An 8,650-nucleotide genomic window follows, 5' to 3' on the forward strand; every position below is an offset into this window, starting at 1 on the left:
GTGGCTGCTATGGGTTTCTAGCAAGAACATTTCTTACCTACGCAAAACCACAATGTGATATGCCAATTGCTATTTACACTTCACAAGGACCCTTTTCATCGAATCCGTTCTGACTAAAGTGGGAGAGACTGGCACCCGCTAGCCACCTTATGCACCAAGTGCATGTCAGTCGGTGGAACCTGTCTCACGTAAGAGTACATGTAAGGTCGGTCCGGGCCGCTTCATCCCACAATACCATCGAAACAAGATTGGACTAGTAACGGTAAGCATATTGAACAAAATCAACGCCCACAACTACTTCGTGTTCTACTCGTGCAAAGAATCTACGCAATAGACCTAGCTCATGATGCCATTGTTGTGGAACGTAGCAGAAATTCAAAATTTTCCTACGTGTCACCAAGATCTATCTATGGAGAAACCAGCAACGAGGGGAAGGAGAGTGCATCTACATACCCTTGTAGATCGCTAAGCGGAAGCGTTCAAGAGAACGGGGTTGAAGGAGTCGTACTCGTCGTGATCCAAATCACTGGAGATCCTAGTGCCGAACGGACGACACCTCTGCGTTCAACACACGTACAGCCCGGTGACGTCTCCCATGCCTTGATCCAGCAAGGAGAGAGGGAGAGGTTGAGGAAGACTCCATCCAGCAGCAGCACAATGGCGTGGTGGTGATGGAGGAGCGTGGTAGTCCAGCAGGGCTTCGCCAAGCACCGCGGGAGAGGAGAAGTGAGAGAGGTAGGGCTGCGCCAGGGAGAGGTCAAAACTCATGTGTTGGCAGCCCTCAAGACCTCAACTATATATAGGGGAGAGGGAGGGGGTGCGCCCCCTCTAGGGTTTCCACCCCAAGGGGTGCGGCAGCCCCAATCCCATCTAAGGGTGGCGGCCAAGGGGGGGAGAGGGGAAACTTGTCCCCCAAGTTAGGTGGAAGCACCCCCTCCCCAAACCCTAGGCACCTTGGGCCCTTGTGGGGGGGCGCACCAGCCCACCTGGGGCTGGTCCCCTCCCACACATGGCCCATGCAGCCCTCTGGGGCCGGTGGCCCCACTTGGTGGACCCCCGGGACCCTCCCGGTGGTCCCGGTACGTTACCGATAAAACCCGAAACTTTTCCTGTGACCAAAACAGGACTTCCCATATATAAATCTTTACCTCCGGACCATTCCGTAACTCCTCGTGACGTCCGAGATCTCATCCGGGACTCTGAACAACATTCGGTAACCACATACAAACTTCCTTTATAACCCTAGCGTCATCGAACCTTAAGTGTGTAGACCCTACGGGTTCGGGAACCATGTAGACATGACCGAGACGTTCTCCGGTCAATAACCAACAGCGGGATCTGGATACCCATGTTGGCTCCCACATGTTCCACGATGATCTCATCGGATGAACCACGATATCAAGGACTCAATCGATCCTGTATACAATTCCCTTTGTCTAGCGGTATTGTACTTGCCCGAGATTTGATCGGCGGTATACCGATACCTTGTTCAATCTCGTTACCGGCAAGTCTCTTTACTCGTTCCGTAACACATCATCCCGTGATCAACCCCTTGGTCACATTGTGCACATTATGATGATGTCCTACCGAGTGGGCCCAGAGATACCTCTCCGTTTACACGAAGTGACAAATCCCAGTCTCGATTCGTGCCAACCCAACAGACACTTTCGGAGATACCTGTAGTGCACCTTTATAGCCACCCAGTTACGTTGTGACGTTTGGTACACCCTAAGCATTCCTACGGTATCCGGGAGTTGCACAATCTCATGGTCTAAGGAAAAGATACTTGACATTAGAAAAGCTTTAGCATACAAACTACGATCTTTGTGCTAGGCTTAGGATAGGGGTCTTGTCCATCACATCATTCTCCTAATGATGTGATCCCGTTATCAATGACATCCAATGTCCATGGTCAGGAAACCGTAACCATCTATTGATTAACGAGCTAGTCAGCTAGAGGCTTACTAGGGACATAGTGTTGTCTATGTATCCACACATGTATCTGAGTTTCCTATCAATACAATTATAGCATGGATAATAAATGATTATCATGAACAAGGAAATATAATAATAACTAATTTATTATTGCCTCTAGAGCATATTTCCAACATGTCCGGCCTTGCAATGAGGTCTGTGATAGACCATCTGTGGCCGAATGGGCCGAAGCCGGATAATTACTTTGGTTTGGTGCAACAATTATTTGGTGACAGAGCACAGATCGATGCTGTGAAGAGATCAGTGTGCATACAGGGTGCGCGGATGGCTCTTGCCCGTGTGAAAACATACTGGGTGGATATGGAGGCCACCATCATTGCAACCTAGGGTCCGACAGGAAGCCAAGACCCAGTCAAGCACTATTTTGAGCAGGTCATAGAAGGTTCCTGTAGAATAGAGGCGCAATGCTCAAAGAATGTCATGTTTGAGTGACGATTCTATTAAATATAAACAATTATTTGTTTGATTATTGCCTAAAAGTATTATAATGTCTCCTGTGTGGCTGTTTATGTATGCATATAATGTGAAAGTTAGGAGTCGTTGGCTTCGGCCCCCACGCATATAATGCGGGGGTGTTCGAGAAAATATGCGTGAACACACTTGATCCAACGTCTTGGTCCATTAAGGAGGTGGTCGCACGTCGAACCAGGCAACCAGACTATATAGCTGTAACACTTTACACTTAGCCATAGGAGTTTGAAAGGTGGGGCTACTATGTATCCCCTGGTACTTCCACGAGCGTCCATATACGGTGCCGTACTTGAACGGTAGACCGGTCCTTCGTTAATGCGGAGGCATCCTATAGATTTCGATTAGTCCTCGAGCGGTTGACCAGTCTCTCGCTGTATCATGACAGTCAGTTTTCGGCTTTCTCTACTGAGGTGCTCGTCCAGAATAACCAGGGCACAATTGCAATAGTTCTCCTTTGGCCGCCTTAGCCGATAGAACGGAACGTAAGGCAGCAAACCCAGGAGCCGGGCTAACCCAACATTTGACCAAAGACATGATTCGGAGCTGATGCATATAAGGCCAAACTCGTGACGCCGAACACTCCTGAAGGTATTCGGACTTTATAATATATATTGAGTTGAATGACGCCCTTGACCCTGTGATTCCAGGTACGTGCATTGATCTGTCGTGGCCAAAAGCCTAGAACGCCAGTATCCCTTATAGGTTTATGAAATACCCATGGGACGTCGAGCAACAAGAGACAGTAAAGAAGGTTTACGCGGGGGCTTAATCTAAAGAGAAGCCTGTGGGCGGGGCCCTGCTGCATGTCTGCGCCTGTGTCTCCGTTGTGCCGTATCCTGGAAGGGTGTCGCACTGGTAGTGTCTGTAGAAAAGAAAAAGGAAAACATGTGAAAAGTTAATTATGCTCGAGAAATGTTCGAGATCCGGCCTGTTAATGAGGCAAACCGAATTGTGGGCTTTTGTTACATGTTTGCAGCCCCTTGTATTATTTATGGGGACACATGTACAGCCCCTGGCTCAGGTTTATCTGAGCCATTGTGAAAAATGGTGTATTGGACTCGTCTAACCATGTCCGTGGTCTTGACCACCGATCATGTGTTCTGGTGAGAGAGGCCGCCTAGAGTCCGGCAGCGAGAACTGCCGCATACTGCTCCGTGTTTCCGCTAACTGTGATGACGCCGCATGGACCGGGCATCTTGAGTTTAAGGCAGGCATAGTTCGGTATTGCTTTAAAGCAAGCAAAGGCCGTTATTCCAAGCAATGCACGATAATCGCTGCTGAAGGGGGCGATGTTGAAGAGTAGGTTCTTGCTTCTGAAGTTGTCGGGAGAACCAAATGTCACTTCTAATACGAGGGAGCCCCAAGAGTGGGCTACTACGCCTGGAATCACTCCATTGAAGGTGGCGTTATTTTGACTTATTCTGGATGGGTCTACCCCCATCTTGCGGATGGTGTCTTGATATATCAGATTAAGACTACTGCCGCCGTCCATTAGGACGTGAGTAAGATGGTATCCATCAATTATTGGGTCGAGCACCAAGGCAGCCGATCCTCCGTGCTGGATACTGGCCGGGTAGTCCCTGTGATCAAAAGTGATCGGGCAATTTGCCCAGGGATTGAATTGGGGGGCTACGAACTCTGCGTGAGTTGCGTGTACCATGTTTACCATTTTGACTTCCGGTGGGAATTGTTTCTGGCCCCTAGTGTTCGGCTGGCGAGGCTCATCCTCGTCTTCGCTCGGTGTTTCCCTTCCCTTGTGTTCGGCGTTTAACTTGCCGGCCTGCTTGAAAACCCAACATTTTCTGTGGGTATGATTTGCAGGTTTGTCGGAAGTGCCATGGATTTGGCACAATCTGTCTAGGACTTTGTTCAGGCCGGATGGTTCCTCTTTACTACCTTTGAATGGCTTCTTTCCTTGACCAGCGAGAGCCCATAAATCCGGTGTTGACCGCTGTGTTGTCCGGACTATCGTTATTCCGACGTTTTTGCTTAGTGTGCCATGGCTTCCCGTTGCCATCTCGGATTTCGGATGTACCCAGGTCGCTGGTGCCTCTACGGGCCAACCAGCTGTCCTCGCCCGCACAAAATCGGGTCATGAGGCTTTTTAAGGCTGCCATCGTTCTTAGCTTTTCTTGGCCGTGGTGTCTGGCAAGCCACTCGTCTCGGATACTGTGTTTGAAGGCCGCTAAGGCTTCGGCATCCGGACAGTCGACAATTTGATTCTTCTTAGTGAGGAATCTGTTCCAAAGTTTGTGGGCGGACTCTCTGGACTGCTGTATTATGTGACTTAAGTCGTCAGCATCTGGAGGCCGGACATTGGTCCCTTGAAAGTTGGCCCTGAGAGCATCCTCAAGTTCCTCCCAACTTCCAATTGAGTTTTCGGGGAGGCTTTTCAGCCAATGACGAGCTGGTCCTTTCAACTTGAGGGGAGGTATTTGATGGCGTGGAGGTCATCCCCACGAGCCATCTGTATGTGAAGGATAAAATCCTCAATCCAGACCCCAGGGTCCGTCGTTCCGTCGTATGACTCTATATTCACAGGTTTGAATCCCTGTGGAAATTCATGATCCAACACCTCGTCCATGAAGCACGGGGGGTGTGCGGCCCCTCTGTATCTAGCCGTTTTGCGGCATGCTGCCGACTGCTGTTGCTCCCGGTGTTGATTCCGGACTGGTATTTGATCAATATGATCGTTGTGGTGGCCCTCACCCCGCGTCGGAGCATGTCCTCTGGACCCATAGATGGATCTGGCCGCACTGGCCTTTTTGTCCAGGAGCGCTCGTAAATCGTGTGCGGTATCGGTGGCTGCTCTATCGCGGCCATGAGGTGGTTGGTCCGGCTGAGTAGCCGTATTGTTTTTGGGTCGAATGGGTGCTGCGGCTTCATTGTCAAATTCGGGTAGCAGTTTGCGCTTTGGGTAGCTCTTTGTGTGGTGATTATCGCCACGTTTCCCTTCGGTGTCCAGCACCTTATTCCATCTTCGGTTGAGCGTGTCATGCGCGGCCTTAAGCCTTTGCTTCTGCTTCTTCATGCTCCGTGCTGCGGCCAGGAGTTTTCTGCGGAGGTTATCTTGTTCCGAATGTTCTTCCGGGATAATGAACGCATCGTCAACCGGACTGTTCTCTTCTTTGGAGGTAGCATGATGAGTTCGGCCTTCTGAATTTATCTGATTGGGTGTCTGCTCCAGGCCGTGTTCGGCATGACCTGGTTTGTCCTGCTCCATCGCTGGGTCCCTATGGTTGTTGTTGCCTTCGGAAACAACCGGAGTGTCATCCTGCTTTGGGTTGTTATCGCTATTTTTACTGTGACTGGACCTGAGGCGGCGCTTACGCCGTCGTTTTTGCTTTGGCCCGGGGGGTTTATCCTCCGTTATGTCCTTTTTGTCACCATTGTCTTCGTTGGAGGTGTCCACCATGTAGACGTCGTATGATGAAGTGGCTGTACAGCGCCCCGTGGGCGGTGGTTCCAGATCGTCCCCTACATCGACGTCCATACGGTCGATGTTATTGGGGTCGGAGTCAAGCATGTCTGTTAGGTCATCGACAGTGGCTATAAAGTGGGTGGTGGGTGGGTTGCGATTTTCTTCATCTTCCGTATCCCACACGGGCCGGACATAGTTTGGCCAGGAGTCTTCCGACAGAGAGAGAGAGAGAGAGACCTTAATGAATTTAGCACGTCTACGAAGGGTGAGTGCTGAAAGATATCTGCGGTGGCGAATTCCATAACTAGAGCCCAGCTAGATTCGATGGGCTCGGATGCACGCGGTCCGGAACACACAACCGGAGGAGAGTCCGGGGGTCCGGAGATACAGATCCTTTTTGGAGAGGAGTCTGTGTTCGGCTCTAACGCCGATGAGACTGTGGCCTTCGGGGCGGGGTCCATCCACACGTCCTCGGGAGGCACAGCCTGCTCTAGAGCAAAGTCCGGAGCTGTGGCAGGTGCGATGTTCCGAATACTATCCGACTGTAGATCTAGGTCATGCTCGTCGTGATTGTTCGGTGCTCCTGACACGGGTCCGAATCCGTCGAAGATCAAGTCTCCACGGATGTCGGCAGTGTAGTTTAGGTTTCCAAACCTGACCTAATGGCAGGGGCATAGCTATCGATCTGCTCCAGATGGCCAAGCGAGTTGGCACGCAGTGTGAAGCCGTCGAACACAAAGATCTGTCCAGGGAGAAAAGTCTCACCCAGGGAAGCGTGGTTGAAGGTTTGAGAAGCCATCTAGCCTTGCATTGACGACACATAGGAGCTCTCAATGAAAGCACCAATGTCGGTGTAAAAACCGGCGGATCTCGGGTAGGGGGTCCCGAACTATGCGTCTAAGACTAATGGTAACAGGAGGCTGGGGACACGATGTTTACCCAGGTTCGGGCCCTCTCGATGGAGGTAAAACCCTACTTCCTGCTTGATTGATCTTGATGATATGAGTATTACAAGAGTTGATCTACCACGATATCAGAGAGGCTAAACCCTAGAAGCTAGCCTATGGTATGATTGTTGTTGTGTCCTACGGACTAAACCCTCCGGTTTATATAGACACCGGAGGGGGCTAGGGTTACACAGAGTCGGTTTACAGAGGAGGAGATCTACATCCGAATCGCCAAGCTTGCCTTCCACGCCAAGGAGAGTCCCATCCGGACACGGGACGAAGTCTTCTGTCTTGTATCTTCATAGTCCAACAGTCCGGCCAAAGTATATAGTCCGGCTGTTCGGATACCCCCTTATCTAGGACTCCCTCACTAGCCCCCTCTGGTGTCTATATAAACTGGAGGGTTTAGTCCGTATGACACAACAACAATCATACCATAGGCTAGCTTCTAGGGTTTAGCCTCTCTGATCTCGTGGTAGATCAACTCTTGTAATACTCATATCATCAAGATCAATCAAGCAGGAAGTAGGGTTTTACCACCATCGAGAGGGCCCGAACCTGGGTAAACATCGTGTCCCCAGCCTCTTGTTACCATTAGTCTTAGACGCACAGTTCGGGACCCCCTACCCGAGATCCGCCGGTTTTGACACCGACATTGGTGCTTTCATGAAGAGTTCCTCTGTGTCGTCACTGCAAGGCTAGATGGCTTCTCCAACCTTCAATCACGCTACCCTGGGTGAGACTTTTCTCCCCGGACAGATGTTCATGTTCGGTGGCTTCGCACTGCGGGCCAACTCGCTTGGCCATCTGGAGCAGATCGATAGCTACGCCCCTGGCCATCAGGTCAGGTTTGGAAACCTAAACTACACCACCGACATCCACGGAGACTTGATCTTCGACTGATTCGGGCCCGTGTTAGGAGCGCCGAACAATCACGATGAGCATGACCTAGATCTGCAGTCGGACAGTATTCGGAACATGGCACCTGCCTCAGCTCCGGACTTTGTTCCAGAGCAGGCCGTGCCTCCTGAGGACGAGTGGATGGACCCTGCCCCGAAGGCCGCATTCTCATCGGTGTTGGAGCCGAACACAGACTCCTCTCCTCAGGAAATCTGTACCTCTGGACTCCCGGACTCATCTTCGGTAGTGTGTTCCGGACCGCGCGCGTCCATTCCCATCGAATCTAATTGGGCTCCAGTCATGGAGTTCGCCGCCGCGGATATCTTTCAGCACTCACCCTTCGGAGACGTGCTGAATTCATTAAGGTCTCTCTCTTTGTCAGGAGACTCCTGGCCGAACTATGTCCAGCTCGAGTGGGAAGTTGGCGACGAAGAAATTCGTTACCTGCCCACCACCCACTTAATAGCCACGGTCGACGATTTGACCGACGTGCTTAACTTTGACTCCGAAGACATCGATAGCACAGGGCGCTGGACTGCCACCTCTTCATATGATATATATATGGTGGATACTCCCAAAGAAACCAATATCGATGAGGCAATGGGAGATAACCCCTCAGGGAGGAAAGCAAAACATGGGCGTCATCAGCGCCGCTCCAAGCCTCGCCACAACAATACCGGCACTGAAGAAGAAAATCCAGATGGTGCCGAAGAGGAATATGATCCTGATCAACCCACCTTCGTGCAAGCCTAATAGGAACACGGGCAGGCTAGCCCAGATGAACAGGCGATGGACGGATACTTGGAGGACGATAACTATATGCCTCCCTCCAAAGATGAGGTGAGCCTCGGTGACGATGAATTCGGCGTACCAGAGGATCCCATAGAGCAGGAGCGCTTCAAGCGCAGGCTTATAG

This window comes from Triticum dicoccoides, chromosome 7B (genome assembly GCF_002162155.2).
Source record: "Triticum dicoccoides isolate Atlit2015 ecotype Zavitan chromosome 7B, WEW_v2.0, whole genome shotgun sequence".
Classification (NCBI taxonomy): Eukaryota; Viridiplantae; Streptophyta; class Magnoliopsida; order Poales; family Poaceae; genus Triticum; species Triticum dicoccoides.